General features: G+C 46.0%; 2 long non-coding RNA genes across 2 annotated transcripts; one reads left to right on the forward strand and one right to left on the reverse strand.

Moving 5' to 3' along the window:
* The first annotated feature begins 665 nt into the window (after nucleotides 1-665).
* On the forward strand, nucleotides 666-1459 carry LOC122460837. Its single transcript, XR_006282383.1, has 2 exons — nucleotides 666-701; nucleotides 1356-1459. It is a non-coding gene; the product is annotated as an uncharacterized LOC122460837 (long non-coding RNA).
* Nucleotides 1460-4715: 3256 nt separating this feature from the next.
* On the reverse strand, nucleotides 4716-18296 carry LOC119856697. Its single transcript, XR_006282384.1, has 4 exons — nucleotides 18017-18296; nucleotides 16717-16831; nucleotides 12215-12345; nucleotides 4716-8419 (listed from the first exon to the last, which is right to left on the reverse strand). It is a non-coding gene; the product is annotated as an uncharacterized LOC119856697 (long non-coding RNA).
* Nucleotides 18297-20540: the final 2244 nt, after the last annotated feature.

Here is a 20540-nt window from a genome sequence, read left to right on the forward strand (position 1 = left end):
CCACAATGCCCATCCTGACCTTCTGGTCAGCAGTTTGATCTCCACTGCCGTGCAGCCAGGCAAACAACCATCTGTCCTTCCCCCTTTAAAGCTCCAGGAATTTTTGAAATTCCATTTCCTGTTTGCTTGGTGTGCAGAGGTCTCATCGCATCTTCCCAGGTGACCATGGTGGGTTATCACACCAAACGCTCTCCCACTTGGACCACTGCAGAGCTCTTGGATCTGATCAGTATATGGGAAGAGGAGACTGCAGTCCCAGCTGTGCTTGAGCTGTAGGAATTGGAATACCTATGGGCAGATTTCTGGAGGCTTGTGCGAAAAGGGCTATGATCAGGATGCACTGCAGTGCAGAATGAAGATAAAGGAGCTGAGGCTGGCGTACCATAAGGCAAGGGAGGCAAACTGTCGCTCAGGTGCTTCACCTAAGACCAGCTGGTTCTATAAGGATCTGGACACTATCCTCAGTGGTGACCTCACCTCCATTGCCAAGAGCCCCATGGATACTTTGGAGGCAGCAGAAAGAGGACCGAACCTGAAAGATGAAGTCATTGATGAAGAGGTGGACTTAGACGACAATGTGGAGCTCCTGGCTGGGTTGCCTGTTGAGGCAGGCAGCCAGGAATTGTTCTCCACTCCAGAGGTGTCTAGCCAGTCTCAGCAGTTGCTCTCCAGTGAGCAAGAAGCAGGAGAGGAGATGCCTGGTAAGTGGCAGTGGTTTGTGTAGTGGAGAGATGGGTTCAGGGTACAGAAATGTACATGCCTGGCTGTGTTTCTGTGAGCTGTACATTTCCCTGTGCAGCTAATAATATGGCAGAACAGGGTGCTAATGCATGCTAAGATTTCACGGGAATCCTCCAGAGAGATCTCTAGGAAATTTTCCGGGAGGTATTTGACAATCCTCTGCTGAAGGTTCCTCGGAAGAGCTGCTTTGTTCCTTCCCCCATCGTAGGAAACTTTTCCATGCTATTCAGCAACCACTTGTGCAGGAACCAAAGTGGCAAGCAGCATAGGGACCGTGTATAGTAGATGTGCCCTTACTTCCCTGCTTCCCCTCAGGAGGGAGATATCTGCTACAATGACCCCCACCTGTGGAAAAGTGTAGGAGAATTTAAAATTTTTTTCCCTAGTCCGCTGCACTGCAACCCTTCCAGAGTGCTCCTTCCCCCATGTAGAGCATCCTTCCCGCCCAGCCAACACTCACCATGCTTTGGGTGTTCGCCGATATGTGCGCTTGCCAAGAGTCAGTGAGAAAGTGACTGTAATGTTACCAGAGGTATATTTTACTGAAAAGTTTCAATGATGCACATGAACTTAACAATCCTGCTTCTGTGCATTGTTTCTTGGTGCTTCTGCAGATGCGGTTTGAGGGACACCCCACGCACGCTGGCAGAGCATCTCCGCCAGATAAGAAAGCGCCCAAGATGGAGCAAAGAAGACATGTTCTGGGAGGTGCTGCAGTTCTCCAATGCAGAGAAAAGGGAATGCAGGGAGTGGAGGGAAGCCAAAAGGCAGGACAGAAAAGAAAATCAGGGCTTCGTTAAGGTTGCTACTGTGCAGATGATTAAAGTCATAGAGGAGCAAACACAGATGCTGAAGTCCTTAATAATGCTGCAGACTGAGCAGATGCGTGCCCCCCCTCCCCGGCAACACATTCAAAACTCTTTTCCGTGCCCCTCCCCCCGCCCCAACTCCACCCGCACAGTCCTTTCTACTTTCCGGGACTTCTCAGTTTCCCCTTCACTCCACCCCCTCAGACAACTTTCACAATGATAGCTGGACCTCCACACAGCTCTGAAAGTCTGCTTTTCCCTGGTACCTCCCTTCCCACCAAGCGTGTTTGTGTGTGTTGTTTTTTGTGAAATAAAAGCAAAGTTTTTGAATGATAACTAATCTTTATTTGTGTCCTACAAATTGAGATAGCAGGCACTACCAAGACATACACAGGCAGTTGAATCATTGGCTTTCTGAAATTTAAGACCCCCAAATTTCACAATTGCTTCCTAGGAAAACTAGATGTAATGTAACATTGCAGTACCAATCACAGCTATATACTGTATGTTACTGGGTTTCATTTCATAGTGTTACCTCAAAGCCTCCCTGATTTAAACTGCCCCTCACCCCCCACCCCGGGATCCTCTGATAGCTCTGGTATCTGGCTGCTCAAAATCAGCAGGCAGGTGGTCTGCCTCAGCACTCCACCCCTGAGCACACCTTTCACCCTTAGCTTCACAAATATTATGCAACATACAACACGCGGCTATGACCATGGGAATATTATGCTCACTGAGGACTAACCTGCCATAAAGGCAACACCAGCGTGTGTTTAATCTGCCAAAGGCACATTCCACGGTCATCCGGTACCTACTCAGCCTGTTGTTGAACCGCTCCTTACATCTATTCAGGTTTCCTGTGTAAGGTTTCATGAGCCATGGCTATAAGGAGTATGCTGGGTCTCCCAGAATCACTCTGGGCATTTCAACATGCCTCACTGCAAGCTTCTGGTCTGGAAAGAAAGTTCCTGCTTGGAGCTTTTTATACAGGCCAATGTTCCTGAAGATGCCTGCATCATGCACCTTCCCGGACCACCCTATGTTGATGTCAGTGAAACTCCCACGGTGATCCACAGGCACCTGCAACACCCTGGAGAAGTAGCCCTTTCCTTCCAAAAGTAGCCTATTGATGTACTCCATCGCAAGGTGGTCTGGTGCCAAAATTGGAATATGTGTGCCAGCTATCACCCCTCCAGTTAGGGAAACCCATTTCTGCAAAGCCGTCCTCTATTTCACGCACATTTCCCAGAATAACTGTTCCAGGGCCATCCTTAGGCATATGCAGCTGCATAGGACACCTGAAAATTTGGGGCATCCCTGGGTCTTAGTGCCCATCCTCCCACCTCTTCCTATCCCTGTTCTGACCTTTCCCGCAAGCTCCCACCACCACCTGCTGCAGCCTGGTGAGTCTTCCTCCAAAGGGGATCTGGTACTTAAAAGAGAAAAAGCCTTCCAGCCTGCCAGACCTATTAGCATAACATTGAAACTGTTAAAGATCCATTCAAGTGGTGATGAAGCCACTTAACAGGCATTTGCCAACCTCCAAGTATATACTGTCAGTTTCTGAATTTAATGACAAAAACAGTTGTGCATTACTGTAATATTTACTCAGAACATGTTAGTCTACAGGACCTTAGTTTAACATTTGCTTTAAAAATATTTCATCAGTGTGTTGCTGAATCTTATAAAATCACATCGCTAAAAAATCCTTGTATAGATTTTTAGATACACAATCTGAGTATTCATCTTTAGCCTTAAATGCCTGGATCTTCAGATATATCGTTATCTAAATAAATCCTTCAAAAGACCACCCTTATCTAAAATACACATGCGAACCCGGGCAGCCGTTGGGCATAGGGGCACCAGTTTAATAATACTGCATAGGGCCCCATAAATCCTAAGGACGGCCCTGCACGGTCCTTCGTAGCAGGATGTGATTAATTGCCCTGCACACTTGCATTAACACAGCCCCAACAGTTGACTTCCCGACTCAGAGCTGATTCGCGACTGACCGATAGCAGTCTGGAGTCGCCACCTTCCACATTGCGATTGCCACATGCTTCTCTACCGATAGGACAGATCTCATTCTGGTGTCCTTGTGCCACAGTGCTGGGGCAAGCTCCGCACACAGTTCCAGGAAGGTGGTTCTGTAGCCACTGCTCGTCATCCCAGACCTGCATGACAATACTATCCCACCATTAAATGCTTGTTTCCCAAGCCCAAAAGCGACAGTCCACCCTGTGCAGCTGTTCTGTGAATGCCAAAAGAAATCTAAAGTTGCTCCTATCCACATCACACACAATGTCAGGCAACTGGGAGTCTTCTTCAGTTAGGAACTTCATGATTAACTGCACTGCCATTCATAATGTGTTAATGACAGTTATCAGAGCATATGAGAGCAGTGCGGGATCCATCCCTTCTCACAAAGATGCTGGGTTTCACAGTAAACAAGAACCATTGAAAAATGCCACGAAAGAAAGCCACAAGCCCATGGAATGCTGGGACGGAAAACAATGCATCATGGGATATTGAGCCCGGTCCCAAGATGCGCCATGATCGGCTCTGCCCTCCCACAAGACCTAGCGGCAGAAGGTGTCAAGCTGCACTGTGGAATAGGTACCCACAGAGCATTGCTCACACGGTCGATGATAATGCTCCAACTACCGACAGAGGAAGTGAGTGTGAACATGCAATACCGATTTTTATTTTATTGCTTTTTGAGTGTCAACGTATCTTTTGTATACAAAACTCTGTAGTGTAGACAAGGCCTTAGCTTGGCACCCAGTCTTTTGAGTCAGCTGCTTCTTTTGGGAGTTTAAAAAAAAATAAATCTGTTCCTAATTGTGAAGGCCCAGCTCTTTTGAAAAATCTGACCCCCAGTTTGAGAAAACCCACTTGCTCACCACACAAGTTGCTTTGAGTAAAAAGACTTAACTGTCCCTCCAGCCCCCACATCCGCCCCCCAACCCAGACATTTTGTAAAGTGGAGCAGTGTAGGGGTCGTGGGCTTTAGGTCTGACTCACTGGGCCCTGAACATTACAGAGCAGTGGTTCTTCTGCCTCACAGCCACCTTGCCAACAGAGGAAATGGATGGTGATTCGCAGAAATTGTATGAAATAAAACACTGCACGGCAATTTTAAATAGTTTCATTCACAGATAAATTAGGCTTTAATTAAATGGTGTCAGCTAATATACTGACCATAAGGCAGTACAGGAATATCTCCACTTTAGTAAAGTGATAATCATGCTCATTTAACCCAGCGGATGTATAAGCAGCCAGGTTGCTTGGGTCAGCCCTTGTAAGGGCAAAATAAAAGTTAGCTTTTCTCCCCTAAGAGCTGCATGTTTTTTTCCATTGCTTTTGGCTCAACACTCAACTTCCATTAAGCAAATGTTGATTTCAGTTAGAAGAACATTTCCCAAATGCTGGAAAGCTGAGCCCCCTCTGCCTTCAGGAAAATAAAAACAGTAACTACTCTGCAACCCTGCAACATGTTGTTAAAGATCCAAATACATCTGAATTCAGACATCTTCCTTGCCCCACCCACCCAACTGGGAATCTCCAAGCTTGTGAGTCCTCCTCTCCTTTCTTACCCACTTTGGTGAGCAGTGAAATGGTGAACAATGCTGACCTTTAAATCAATATTACTGGAATCTGAGCTGAAGGGAATGGGAAAGTTCAAACTTCAGAGCTATTGTTTCAGGATCTCTTCAAACTCAGGTCAAGGCTACACTACAAACTTTTTCTTGCATGGCTGCGTGAGTCAGGGGTGTGCCAAGATGTAACTTGTGACCACCATAGCTATGCTGGCAAAAGCTTTTCCCAGTATGATCCTGGAGTATGCCACTATGGGGGGCTTTTGCCAGAATGAGCTGCGTCCACACTAGGAGCGCTTTGCTGGGATAGTACACCAGTGAAGCAATACCAGCCTAGCCTTCCAAGTGTGGGCCAGGCCTCAGGCTGTGAAGGTTTTCTTCTCAACAAAAGAACTAGATACTTACTTTATTTTTTTTTAAATGAAAGCTGAGACTAGAGAACAATTGAGAGGTCTGTTTGTGCCCCTGGCTAGTCCTTTGTGCCCCCTCAGGGAGCAGTAACCTACTCTGTGAGAAACACTGCATTGGAGTGATTGTTCGAGTTTGTGCAAGTCTTAGCCAAAATAAAATACCCTTTCGATAGGAGCTCTGGGAGTCTATCACCTCTGCTGTATGGTGGAGATGAAGAACAGCTCTCACTAGTTAATTCTGATAGAGCTCACAGTTTTCTTGCTCTACAACATACTTGCATATTTTAACTTCTATCTTCTTTTCAGCTCCTAAAAAGAGACTTTATTTCAGCTTTGGCTGCTGTTTCTCATTTTTCATTCATGTCAGATGAAACAATTAAGCATTATTCTTATTTAAAAAAAACTTCTACCCACTAATAGAAGAAAGACGGGATTTCAAGGAACTCCTCAGCGCTAGGGCACAAGCCAGTTTTACAAAGCATCTACAAAGGCTTGATTTTATAAGCACATTACTTTCCTATTTGGGGCAAAGCCGAACGACAAAATCCCCAGTGTAAACTGGCCTATTGTACAAAACATTATAGCAAAACAATATACACACATTGGTATTAAACACAGATGATGATAGAGAAAACATAAAACCTTTGCCTGTTGTACAGAATAGGAGAAAAAACAGAATAGAATCTCATGTCTGAAATATTCCTCTTTAAGACCCAGATTCAGGAAAGCACTTAAGCATGTGCTTAACTTTAAGTTAAGCAAAAAGCCCTGAAAGAACTTAAGTCATACATATGTGAGGTGCATTCTCCAAAAATATGTATAGAATAATAGTTCATAAAAATACTTAGCTTTTATGGGGCATAGATCTCCAAGTACATTAAACAGAGGTCGGCAAATGGCATTTTCTCCAGTTTACAGGTGGAGACACTAAGATAGAGAATGGTTAAGTCAGAGGTTCATGTACCCCTCAGGGTTCGCAGAGGTCTCCCAAGGGGCACATCAACTCATCTAGATATTTGCCTAGTTTTACAACAGGCTACATAAAAAGCACTAGCAAAGTCAGTACAAACTAAAAATTCATACAGTCATTTGTTTATATTGCTCTATCTACTATACACTGAAATGTAAGTACAATATATTCCCATTGATTTATTTTATAATTATATTCTAAAAAGGAGAAAGGAAGCAATTTTTCAGTACTAGTGTGCTGTGACACTTTTGTATTTTTATGTCTGACTTTGTAACCAAGTAGTTTTTAAGTGAGGTGAAATTTGGGGGTACGCAAGACAAAACAGACTCCTGAAAGTGGTACGGTAGTCTGGAAAGACTGAGAAACACTGAGTTAAGTGACATGCACAAGATCACACATTGTCTTGCCAGCTTGCAATTTTGTCATAACACTTGGTGTTTTTCTTAAAAGCCCCAACTCCCGGAGTCAGGTGATTATGGGAAAATCTCAGTTTTCATTAAAAATCCTGTCTAGCCCTCTTGGTTACAGAGCTTGGGGGAAGAAAACACCAAAATTATTGTTAGGCCACTCATTATATTTCAGGTCCCAACAATGCTGTTTGAAAACTTGGGGTTGGTAAAGTTGCATGGAGTCAGTTGTGAACGGAATGCAGGTGAGGGTCATAAGCCCATTTTACAGATGGGTTGAACAGAGGCACAGGGAGATAGATTTGCCCAAGGTCAAGCAAATCAGCTTCAAAGCCAGGAGTACAACTCTGGGTGCATGAATTCTGGGCCTGCCCTATCCACTGAACCATACTTCCCCTAGTATTACATGTTCCAGTGATGCATACTGTAACTAGAGACAGGCTCAAGTTATAAAAAAAATGTTTTTAGGTCTGGGCTCTGAGCAGGACTTGTGGTGGAAAGGGTACAGAAGTGGCTGTGCAGCCTCCATATTCTGGAGCCAACCAGGGACCACAGATGTCCTCAGTGTAACTTAGAACAGCCTCAGGAATTGCTTTTGTTGCAATGGCTTCCTATGGACCATTCCAGAGTCCCAAAATAGCTAGAGCACAATGTGTTCCAGCCTCAACTCCTTCTTTCCCTGAGATGTCCCTCCCAACCTCATCTCCTGTGTGACTCTACGTAAGGGACAGCAAGTGGTCAGGAAGCAGTGTAGGGCTGTTCTATGGGCCCTGTGCTACCCAGGGAATCCCCCTTGTACGCTGGCAGAATCAGCATGCTGGGCCACAGCAGATTCTAGTGGCAAGGGGCTCGATTTTGAGCCTCAAATTTCAAGGGTTTTAGAATCCAGGGCATTTGCCTCAGGCTATTCAGGGGCCATTTTCAAAATCTGGATTCAGGTTCTGTCTGCAAATGCTCACAAAGCACAGGGTGTTTGTGTAACCCACACACCTCCTTGGTGTGGTATTCTGTCCCCTCTAGTGGCACTGAGAGATTAATGAGTCTGCTACAGCCTTAGCTAAGGGCCATGTGGCTTTTAGCTCATGCGGTAGAGAGGCTCATGCATTTAGCTCCAGAGGTCCCAGGTTTGATCCTGCCTGAGGATGACTGGGGTCTGTCAGTGTTACACTCGGATACAGGGACCATCACTAACTGTGACCTTTACCATTGCCTCTCATTGTGAGCCACACAAAGGCTATTCCCCACTTGTCCCTGCTCCTAGCTCTCTCCTTGCCACACAGACATGCTGTAACCATTAGGATCCCAGCACAGTTGAATTACCAAAAAAAAAAAAAAAAGGATACACGGCTCAGTGGACATCAGCTTGTAACAAGCATTCTGCATTGTAGGCTGGGAAGAAGCCCAGATTGGCCATCAAGAGTAGGAACCCCATAGGTGACTGACCATCTGCACACCTCCAGGCAGCTGTTCCCTTTGCATTGACCTAAGGAGATCAGCAGAGTATTAGGGAAATTAACAAGAAAGAAAGAGCATTAGCTCAACAATCCTAATCAACCTCAAAGCCACATGGCTGTGGAATGCTAGTTATGTGATCCAGGGTATGATCCACCTACATTGTCTGAACGAATGACATTGAAACTCTCTGGTAGCTAAGCCAGGGAGCTGTGGGAGGGTCATGTTGTGATTTACCTCAGAGAAGCAGGCAACCAATATGTTACCTGGAGAAGCACCAGAACAGGAGGGCAACTTGATGTATGCTTGCAGTCCTTAGTTAACAACAGCCCGAATCTAATGCACACAGGGATAAACAAGCTTGTTCTAATCTAATCAAAGAGCTGTTTTACAGGACTTAATTTGGCTGAATTCTCAGCATTCTCCTGCCTACTCTCTCAGACACCCACCAAGAAACAACAGCAGCCGCACTCCAGCCCTGAAAACCCACTGGGATTACAGTCATTCCCTGCACCTAAGCAAACAAATTCTCTGAAATTCACATACATTTCACATTAAACACAGTGTATCAAATTAAAAACACCGTCATTAAGTTAATGGTTTTCCCAGGCTCGCAGTTGAGACCGGAGCATGGATCCATCTCTTTAAGCATATCAGCTGGTGTTTGCTGTTTATTGGAGAGCTTGTTTAGCTATTATGCAGCACATGAAATACTCTGGCTTACTCTTTAAACATAAGTGACCAATTAAGAAGCGGGGCAGGGGCTAATGAAATAATTTAACTGGAGCCAAATACAAGGAAGGGCACTAATTCAGACATATTTATAATATCAGTGTTGTGGAGTGACCTTTGCTTTTATCTTATATTCGTTTGGTAAATTTGATATAAAACTACATTTATTCAAATAGTCCAGCTGTGTAATAGTCCAGCTGTGTTGGCTCTGACTTTCAAGGAGTGGCTGCCGGGTAAAGAATTCTTTCATTATGGAAATAAGACACCCATTTTTACTGAGGACAATGATTTAACCATTGGACAAATCTACCTAAGACATTAAGGAACAAAAGGAAAACAAATCTATTTGTTTAAAAAGTGTGGGAGGCAAAAGTTTTCTTGAAGCAGGATTTAAAGCGGATACCATTAGCAGCGTATTGTTCTTTCAGATCTGTATCCATGACATGAGAATAAAATGACTGGATCTAGGGAAAACTTCTGTGTCTCATAGCAACAAAGAATATATGGGTTTTTTTTGGAAATATAAGGCAAATCAGCACTTGAGTGCATCACTTGTGACTTTTTTGTTTCATGTGTTGTGTATGCTGCTGAACAACCTCCATGAAAATATGCTACATTAAAAGATATTTGTAATTCATTACAGCAGTCCAAAATTGTCAAAGGCTCAGGGCCGTCCCTAGCTATTCTGGGGCCCTACACAGCTCTCCCCCCCCCTCCCGCTGTGGGGGGTGTGGGGCCCCAGGCCTCTGCTGGCTTGGGGGGCAGGGGAGAACTGCCCCCCCGCCCAGCACTCACCGGCAGCGCGGCTGGGGCCAGGGTCGATGCACTTTCCACCGCCGGTGACTACAGGCCTGACCCTGCTGCAGTCCTCAGGGAAGTGGGGGCAGGGCTGGCACAGGGAAGAGGCTGGAGCAGCATGCTAGTACTTTGCGTATGGGTAAGGACAGCTCTGCAAAGGCTGCTTTGGTTAAATTGTAATTATTATTAATATATAATAAGAATACCCAGCTTTCATATAGAACTTCTCATCAGGAGACCTCAAAGCACTTTAGAAAGGCGGTCAGTATCATTATCCCCATTTTACAGATGGGGAAACTGAGGCACAGAGAGGGGCAGTGATTTGCCAAAGGCACGCAGTGGCCAAGCCAAGGATAGAACACTGCTCTCCCAAGCCAGAGTCTAGTACTCTAGCCACTTGAAAAATAAACTGGCAAGAACACCTAAGGAAAAAAATTCAAAACTGCTCAGGTGACTTAGGAGCCTAGGTCCTATTTTCAAAGTGACTCAGGCACTTATCAGTCTAACCTCCACTGAAAGTCAAGTTCTGACATGTTTACATTACTAACTATACTATAACTTCATTGCTAGGGTTACATAACAACATTCTAGGATAGGTGCCTTGAGAAATGAATCCTTTTCTACCTTTTGGTCCGTAGCATCCACAGAAAGAAGGCTCTGATCTGTCACAAATCATTTCCTAGAAGACAATCTCTCACCATCACCAGAAATGTTTGCAATCAGCAGAGTATTTGGATCTTGTTTATTTCATTCCTCCATCATTCCCTCCCCACCCCCCGATGGCCATTTTACAATAGCAATCCAACAGCAAGAATGCTGTACAAAACTTCTTACCTGTGTGAGAATAGCCTGGTGCTAGCTCTAGAATGGAAAGGGACCAGGGTGTGGGTGGTCTGGCCTAGCAGTCACAGCTGCACAGGCATTTATGAGTCAAGGGCAGCCACAAGGCAGTAGTCAGCAAGCAGGGATCAGCACAATTGCTAGAGCCGGGATCAATATGCAAGAGTCAGGGTCAGTCAGGCCAGGGTTGGAGACCAGAGCTAGTTACAGGCTGGAATCAGGAGGCAAGGGGCAGGCTGGGATCAGATCCCGAGTTCAGAAAGCAAGGTGAGGTCTGGAGTCACAGCAAGCCAAAAATCTGCCTGGCTGCCAAGATAACTTCCCGAGCCACCATCCAGAGTTAAACAGTGAGCATGGGCCAATCAGAAGGCTGCAGGGTGCTGTAGCTCTAGACCCTTCGGGTGGATCTTCCTGTGGCACCTAATCTCCTCAGTGCTCCTTGCGGATGGCTTTGTATGGTCTCCTGGTGGTGATGTGGGATGTCAGCTGGCTCTATAGACCTGGGTTCTAGTCTCCTGGTACCCTATGAGAGCATGCCACATAGGGAACAGATCGCAGTCTGAGGAGAAAGGACTCAGGGATTAATCAGGCTCTTCATACGTACTGGGTTGGTACTTGGGGTCAATGCTCTGCTACGGACTCCCTGTGTTACCATGAGCAAGTCACCAAATCTCATTCCATAGTAGTAAAACCAGGATAACAGTGCCCCTGACCAGCCAACACAATGGGTCTTCAGATGATTCTACAGGGAAAGCCCTTAGTTTATAGGCAACTCCTATCAATTGGCTGACCTTCCTCCTTTTCCCACCTCCTGGGGAAGGGCAGCCAGTCAGAAGCGCGGCATGTGCTATGGGATAGAGAGCCTGTTTGCTCGGCAGAGGTGGCAGGCAGAGCTTTCCCCCGTTCCTTGGGAGCTGACACATTTTTCATAGGAGAGGAAGGGGATGCACAATTACTGCAGCAGCTCGGCTCGGTGAAAGGGAGGGCAGGAAGGCAGCAGCTGATCCATTTTTTCAACAGGGAGGACGAAGAAGTGACCGTCAGGCTGAAGCTCGCCCCGGTGCAGGGCACCTGCATTGGACCCTATGCACTCCTAAGTCACAGACTGCCTGCTGGCTGGCACACCAGAAGAACTGGTTTGGTTCCACCACATGAATCAGGACAGATTTTAGGAGACCTGCCACAGAGATGTGCAGCCCCTGTGCAGCTTGAAGCTCAGTCCCAGAGTGGATCACTACATGCCAGCAAACCAGGGAGCATCCCCCCAACCCCCCGAAAAAAGCATTTCTTCCCCAGGCGTCACCCCACCACCCACACCAGCTACGCAGGCTCTGTGGTAGAGTTCACAGGACTTACGCCCTACATAGGCTCTCTTCTGGGCGTTTCAACCAGCATGAATACAGAATCCACACAATGTTTCTGTAGGAAAGTCCTATCTGCCCCTCTAGGTTCTTACCTGTCCCTCGTCATTACACTGGAGGTGCTCCATACTGTCAGCACCCAAGTGCCTTGGTCCTCCCATGTTCCCGTTGTACAGGAAACATGCGATGATTTCCTTGCCGCTTGGCCAGATCTGCAATGAAGTCTCTGTGGGAAACACGACAAGATGTCAAATAGAAAAGACAAAATGTGGCTGTGTAATTAGGTGGCAGTGCAGGTCCTGAGAGATGATTACAGTGAGAAAGCATGCCATATGCTTGGCTTGCTGTGTAAATCTTCCTAGGCCAGCATCACTACAGAATATTTTATAACATACGCTAGTCCCTTATGTTTGCTCCATTACTACAGTTCGTTGCCAAGTTCCAAATGTTTAACACAATTAACCTCTGACATTTCACTGAAAAGCTTCAGTATGTTCAAACTAAAGCCAACACCAGTGGCCCGTCCCCCAGAAGATACTCCTCGTGTCCCTGGTCCAGGGCACAGGGATCCTCCGGACGAGCCGGATTAAATCTCAAGCTGCTCAGACACATGCATGCGAAGCAGCCGTCAGGTGGATGCACGGTAATCATCCCAGCCTTTATTTTCAGGCCCTGAGGGCACTCAGAGCAGGTGCAGCTACATGTGTCAAATAAACAAAGTGCTGAGTGATTGAATTCAGTTCAAATCCCTGCTGTCCTATAGTGTCCTCTGCCCTTGCCCCATTTCTCTATCCGTCATGGAGATGCTTCACTTTGCAGCGTGGGGGAGAGGATCCCGAACGCCCCAGCACACAGCCCAGGCCTTCGGGGACTAGGAAACCCACGATTTTTCCTGTGTTCGTGCTGGAATATTCTGAATGATCATGGTGCAGATTGTTTTCAGAGTAGCAGCCGTGTTAGTCTGTATTCGCAAAAAAGAAAAGGAGTACTTGTGGCACCATTGTGACAGGCTCCTGCATGCTGCGGGGCCGGAAAGGGAGCCAGGAGCCTCCCCTGACCTGTGCACTGACCATGGACAAGCGCAGTTTCTGGGCGTGGGGGAGTGCAGGAACTGCTTTCTCTGTGTGGCCCCCCACCCTGAGCACAGATCATTACCAAGAGGGTGGGGAGAGGCAGGGAGGAGGCGCTGTCCCAGCCCTGCTCTATGACCCCTCCACACTGACCCACGGAGCTCACCAGGAATGGACTGGAGATGAGCAGGCTGTTCCGCCCCTGGAGCTCCCTAAAGACCTGCCTTACCCAGCACAGTCCTTCATGGAGCACCCCCTTGGGCAGAGGAAACCCCTCCCCAGAGAGAGGAGGAGTCTCCTTGTGGTGCAGGCATTGGATTGGGACTCAGGAGATGTGGGTTCAGTTCCCAGCTGGGGGCACAGAGGCTGTGTGTCCTAAAGGGAGTCAGATCATCTGTCTTGGCTCAGTTCTCCACCTGCCAAACACCTAGATACAGTCTGCACTTACGTGGCCCCAGAACCACAGTGTCATGCCACAAGTACTCCTTTTCTTTTTTTTAGAGAAAGGCTGTTATCCCTGCTGGGCAGATGGCTGACCAAGGCACTGAGCAAGTAAGGGTAGGGCTACACAGCAGCTGGGAGATGTCACTCTCAGCTCAGGTAGACATACGAATACTAGCCCCTAAAAATAGCACTGGGAGTGGCCAGGTGCATACTTGGGGAAGGGGTGGGGATTGCGTTCTGGCTGCTAGCCCAAGTCATCACTGTGTCCTCGCACCCACACAGTTATTGCTAGGTGCTACCTTGGGAAGAGCTAGTGTGTGTACATCTACCAGCACGGGGAGTCACACCTCCCCGCTGCAGTGTAGATGTGTACCCTAAGTCAGCGTTTCTCGACCTTTTTGATACTGGCTTGCTGCCTTCCTAAACTAGGTCAGGGAGATCACAGGGACTGGCACCTGTCTGGTCATGGAGAAACACTGCCTTTAGTGACTTGCCCAGGATCACATAGGGAGCATGTGACAGACTAGGGAATAGAACCTGGGTCTAATAAATTGTAGGTTAGCACCCTAGCCACTGGGCCAACTTTCCACTCAACCTTGGGCCATCTTGTCTTTTTACATTGCAAGCTCTTTGGGGCAGGGCCTATCTATTTCTATGGGGATGTGCAATACCCAGCACAATAGGACGCTGATCTCAGTTTGTTCGGGGCAGGTTTACTATAATACAAATTATAAATAGATAATGCTACCGGCAGGATCAGGGAGGTGCAGTTCTGCACTGTGCCCCATACAGGGCTACGGTTAAATGACATGTGCTAGCCCTATGCAGCGTTGTTGTAGCTGGGTTGGTCCCAGGATACGACCCAAAGAGGAGCTCTATGTGGCTCGACAGCTTGTCCCTCTCACCAACAGAAGTTGGTCCAATAAAAGATATTACCTTGCCCACCTTTTCTCCCACATTCTTGCTCTGCATTTTAAATTCTTCCCTTCTCTTTAAATACAGTATAGCTGCCTTAGGGAACTTGCTTCTCAACCGGTTTCAAATTAAGAGACCGGAAGCTCAGAGAGATTTTCTGAACTGTTATCCTCCAGGGTGTTCCTTTTCTTCCAGAGACATGGCACGGCGCGTATTCCCCCTCACCGAGTGCTAAAAGAAAAAGAACACACGGCTCCTGTGAACATGGAGAACGAGAGCAGGGTTTTGAGCAACTTCTTTTTGATGAAATCGAGTAAAAGAGCAGCCATACAAGACCCCAAAGGGAGTCTATATATTCATGCAGCAGCTGCCTGCAGCACTACAATAGCCTTGAGCCAAGTAACATACAACAAACCTATGATTGAACCACTTGTCATGTGTACAGCTCTGCTCTCATTCCCATCTCTGGCTCACAAACTTCGCCTCATCTTTGACTGGCTGCTGTCATTCCCTCATATCCAGTCGCCTGCTACGTCCTGTCACATCTTTCTCTCTTTCCAAGGCCTTGGTCATTATACACTCCTCCTCTCCCCTCCTTCAGTCCACCCAGAATGTACGGCCCAGCCACCTTTGGGTAGGTCGACACTGTGATAAAAAAACCCACAGCACTGAGTCTCAGAGCCCAGGTCAGCTGACTGGGGCTCACCGGGCTAAAAACTGCAGTGTACATGTTTGGGCATGGGCCCGGGTTCTGAGACTCACCCCATCGCAGGGTCTCAGAGCCTGGGCTCCAGCCCGAGCCTGAATGTCCACACTGCAATTTTATAGCCCCGCAGCCCAAGCCCAAGTCAGCTGCAGCCATGTCACGTCTCTTTTATCACAGTGTAGACATACCCTTCCTCCGCCGTTATACCATCTGTCTCCTGAATCCCTGCGTTAGCTTAGGGCATCACATTCAAGCCTCTCGCTCTGCTCTTCATAGGGCCTATATAACCTCGCTGTTCTTTGAAAGACAAGCAGCGGAAGGGAGATCATGTACAATTCAGAACAGCAGCAAGAACAAGAGCAAACCTGCCCTGTCTGAACTCCGGTGCTGCAACCCGAGGAGGGACTGCAGCTCAAGTAGACATATCGATGCTAGTTTTACCCATGCTAGCAAAGCTAGAAGTAGCGGTGTAGACGCAGCAGTGTAGATGCAGTTGTACCAGCACACAGGGTGGCCTGGGTGCGTATTCACATTGCTAGCCCATGCTGAACCCCCTGTTGCCACATTGTCCATGCTATTTTTAGCTATCCAAGCACAGGTAAAGCTAGAGAGGGTATGTCTACTCACACCACAGACTGAAGTTTAGACACACCCTCAGAGGGCTGGAAGAGCAGAAGACCGAGCGTCTAGGCAGCAATTCTGCAGAAAAGGACCTAGGAGTTACAGTGGACGAGAAGCTGGATATGAGTCAACAGAGTGCCCTTGTTGCCAAGAAGGCCAATGGCATTTTGGGCTGTATAAGTAGGGGCACTGCCAGCAGATCGAGGGACATGATCGTTCCCCTCTATTCGACATTGGTGAGGCCTCATCTGCAGTACTGTGTCCAGTTTTGGCCCCCACACTACAAGAAGGATGTGAAAAAATTGGAAAGCATCCAGCGGAGGGCAATAAAATTGATTAGGGGACTGGACCACACAATTTATGAGTAGAGGCTGAGGGTACTGGGATTGTTTAGTCTGCGGAAAAGAAGAATGAGGGGGGATTTGATAGCTGCTTTCAACTACCTGAAAGGGGGTTCCAAAGAGGGTGGATCTAGACTGTTCTTAGTGGTAGCAAATGACAGAACAAGGAGTAATGGTCTCAAGTTGCAGTGGGGGAGGTTTAGGTTGGATAGTAGGGAAAACTTTTTCACTAGGAGGGTGGTGAAGCACTGGAATGTGTTACCTAGGGAGGTGGTGCAATCTCCTTCCTTTGAGGTTTTTAAGGTCAGGCTTGACAAAGCCCTGGCTGAGATGATTTACTTGGGGATTGGTCTTGCTTTGAGCAGGGGGTTGGACTAGATGACCTCCTGAGGTCCCTTCAAACCCTGATATTCTATGATTCTATGATTCTAAGACCTGAGTTGTGGAGAATAGGAGAGGCTTGTAGGAGGACGAAGCTAACATATAATACTTAGTCCTACCTTGAGTGCAAGGGACTGGACTAGATGACGTCTCGAGGTCCTTTCCAGTTCTATGATTCTATGAACATCCAGAGTGCAGCTGGAGACTAGCGTGTTCCTCAGTTCACTGGCAATTCTGGGAAGAAAAAATAAAACAGGGAAAAAATTGTTTCAGGTTTAACCAACAATTTTCAAATTTTTTGGTGAATCAAAAAGTACCCACATACACACACACACTAAAAATCTCACATTTTGGGGTCAATTGAAATGTTCCATTTAAATTGTCAGCATTTTTTAACATTTCTGATTTTTTTACATAAAATTAAAGAAAAATATGATTCACACAGAATTTTTTGAACCAAAAAATTGAAACATTTTGTTTCAAAAATGTCAAAATGAAATGTTTCGATTTTTTTAGGATTTTTTTTTCTGACTGAAACAATTTGGTGAAATGGATACAAATTCATAGAATGTTTCGGTGAAATGGAATCAGCATTTTTCACTGAAAAAAGTTGTCTATGAAAAATGTCACCCAGCAATAATCCAGAACTTCACTCTGATGTGATTTAGGGATTCTTCCCCTGCAGTGCACAGTTCCTAACTCCATATCCCCCAGGAGCAGCTCAGCAGAAGCAATGCAGGAGTTTCTGCTTTGCTACAGGACAAACAGACCGTGTATTTTCATTGTGTGGTACCTTTTTTATAATAAAATTAATATTGCCACATAATTCTCTGTGCACTGCAGACATGAGTGCAGTTGTGCTTCAGAAACTGGAGAGCCTGGTTGCATAATTTAGGTCTGAACTGGCACATAGGGAGTAGGTTTAGCAATCTGGATCCTCAGATGGTGTCAACTGATGTAACACCATTGGACTCAGTAGATCTACTGGTTTTGTTCTGGGATCTATCAGTGTATATCTGGGCATTTTCCAGGTTAAATGATTGTCATAGCAAGGTCCTTTGTGGACTTCATGAACTTAATAATGCTAGTGGCGTGTTATTCTTTACTAAGCCATTGAGCATCTGCTTTTCCTCCCATTTGTTCTAACAAAACAGCTGCAGCCCCCCTCCCCTTTAAAAATATATCGTTGCACTAAACCCAGGCACGCCAAATTTCTGCCTGAAACTGCTTCAAAATGACAGAGTGAAACAATGCAGCCAAAAGTGACTCTTAACTAGAGCGCTGTGAAATGACACTACAATTTATCATGTATCTACAGAGGAGATCAAGAGAAGACTAATCTGTATGCCTGGTGTTTTGTCTTCTTCTATTGCCTTTTCCCTCCCCCTTGAAATCAAACAAAATATGTTGTTTACTTACAAGTAATTGGCATCTTTTAGCCGTCTATCATCCTCACATCCCTCTAATGCTTGCCAAGAGTCTAACTGGGTCCTGGAGGGAGCTGTAACCTTTTGTGGTTCAAACTGATATGGCTGTATCTTACTCAAAGAAAGCAATATCTAAATCCTCCAATGCAGCCTTGAAGTCAGATTCATAAGGAGCATAAGCCAGAACTGATTTGTCATGTCTCCTCACTGAGCAATAAGGGACGGATTATCTCACTAACATGCTAATTCTCACAGAACGCGCAGAGCAAAACAGGATGTTAAGATCCAGGATGAGTGTTTGAAAGAGGAAAAATATGGATAGCTCATGGGATTGGTTATTGGATGTTTTGCCTTTCATCTCTAACTCAACCAGCTCAAATTCTGGAGTGATTTGAGTTTATCAGCTGCCCTTTATTTTAGAACCAAATATATCTTGGAGCACACACAAGAATGTTCCTTCCACAATAGTATACATGACACATGCTGAGAATTCTCTTGTGTACCCTTTGTTTGCATCTTTGTCCTGACTTTGGGTCCCAGAGGGTTGACAGGTACATTGCTAACCAAATATTACAAGTTCAGTGGCTACAAGAAGCGAGCTGATGGTCTGTTTGATTCCACATCACAAAAACCACTGCCACAGTCAGTATCCTTGTTGATAGTCTCAGCCAAGAATCGAAGGATACAATGAACTTGGAGCGGCAATCACCCATTCATCACCAGAGATGATCCTTCCACATCATGGCTGAGGTTATTTGCTGGAGCAATGTGTTGATGCTAACTGACCATTCTAAAACCTGCATGGTAAGGGAGATAGGGCTTCAGCCATGATGATTCAGAGAGTGGATCCCTTGCGTCCTGGACCACACAGAATCAGAGGAATGTAGGACTGGAAGGGACTTTGATAGGCCATCTAGTCCAGTCCCCTGCACTCAAGGCAGGACTAAGTATTTCTAGACCATCCCTGATAGGTGTTTGTCCAACCTATTCTTAAAAATACCCAATGATGGAGACTCCACAACCTCCCCAGGCAATTTGATCCAGTGCTTAACCACCCTGACAGTTAGGAAGTTTTTCCTAAAGTCCAACCTAAACAGCCCTCGCTGCAAATTAAGCCCCTTGCTTCTTGTCCAGCCCTCAGAGATTAAGGAGAACAATTTTTCTTCCACCTCCTTGTAACAACTGTTTACATACTTGAAAAACTGTTATGTCCCCTCTCAGTCTTCTCTTCTCCAGACTAAACAAACCCTATTTTTTCAATCTTCCCTCATAGGTCATGTTTTCTAGACCTTTAATTATTTTTGTTGCTCTTCTCTGGAATTTCTCTAATTTGTCCAACTCTTTCCCAAAGTCTGGTGCCCAGAACTGGACACAGTACTCCAGCTGAGGCCTTATCAATGCTGAGTAAAGTAGAAAAATTACTTCTCGGGTCTTGCTTACAACACTCTTACTAATACACCCCAGAATGATGTTCGCTTTTTTGCAACAGTGTTACATATTGACTCATATTTAGCTTGTGATCCACTATGACCCCCAGATCCCTTTCTGCAGTACTCCTTCCTAGGCAGTCATTTCTCATTTTGTATGTGTGCAACTTTTGTTCCTTCCTAAGTGGAGTACTTTGCATTTCTCCTTATTTAATTTCATCCTATTTACTTCAGACCATTTCTCCAGTTTGTCCAGATCATTTTGAATTAAAATCCAATCCTCCAAAGCACTTGCAGCCCCTCCCAGCTTGGTATAGTCCACAAATTTTATAAGTGTACTCTCCATGCCATTATCTAAATCATTTATGAAGATATTGAACAGAACCAGACCCAGGGCAGATCCTTGCAGAACCCCACTCAATATGCTCTTCCAGCTTGATTGTGAACCACTGATAATCACTGAGTACCAGTTGTGCAACCACCTGATAATAGGTTTGTCCATTCCCTTGCATTGAGGGCTAAGCCACAGGATTCCACTTACAAATCTACTATTGGCATTCTCTATCTTCCTCTGGCTCCACCTCTCCCTGGGCTCAGCAATAGCTTCCCTACTGCTGAGTATTCATCTATTTATCTTGGGTGCTAGTGAAAAACCCATTGCCACAGTATCTAACCACAGATATTGTTCCAATTAGGAATTTACAAGGATAGCAACATTCAGAACAAAATCTTCTCCCGCACTCCTGAGCAATGAGCAGGACTGATATCACCCTGCTGATTTAGTCTGTTCTGTTACTGTTTTTCCCAGTTTGTGGTTCAGACATAAAGTTACTTGCTGAAAATTATCTACAAATTAGAACCCTGGAGAAGGTCTGGTTGGGGGGTTCTGCCGGTCTTATCCTTAGTTGCTTGGGCTGGCATTGGTGCATGCAGGAGGGAAGCCGCACACCACTGGAGAAGTAAATGCATGACAAGAATATATTTGTTACAGCGCTTTGTTTCAAGTTTCTATAGCTACCAGAGGCTGGTTGGTGTCAGGAAATGCGGCTGAGACACAACGCACCATTTTTAGGTGGAAATGGAGGAAAT

This window comes from Dermochelys coriacea, chromosome 6, assembly GCF_009764565.3.
Source record: "Dermochelys coriacea isolate rDerCor1 chromosome 6, rDerCor1.pri.v4, whole genome shotgun sequence".
NCBI classification, from domain to species: domain Eukaryota; kingdom Metazoa; phylum Chordata; order Testudines; family Dermochelyidae; genus Dermochelys; species Dermochelys coriacea.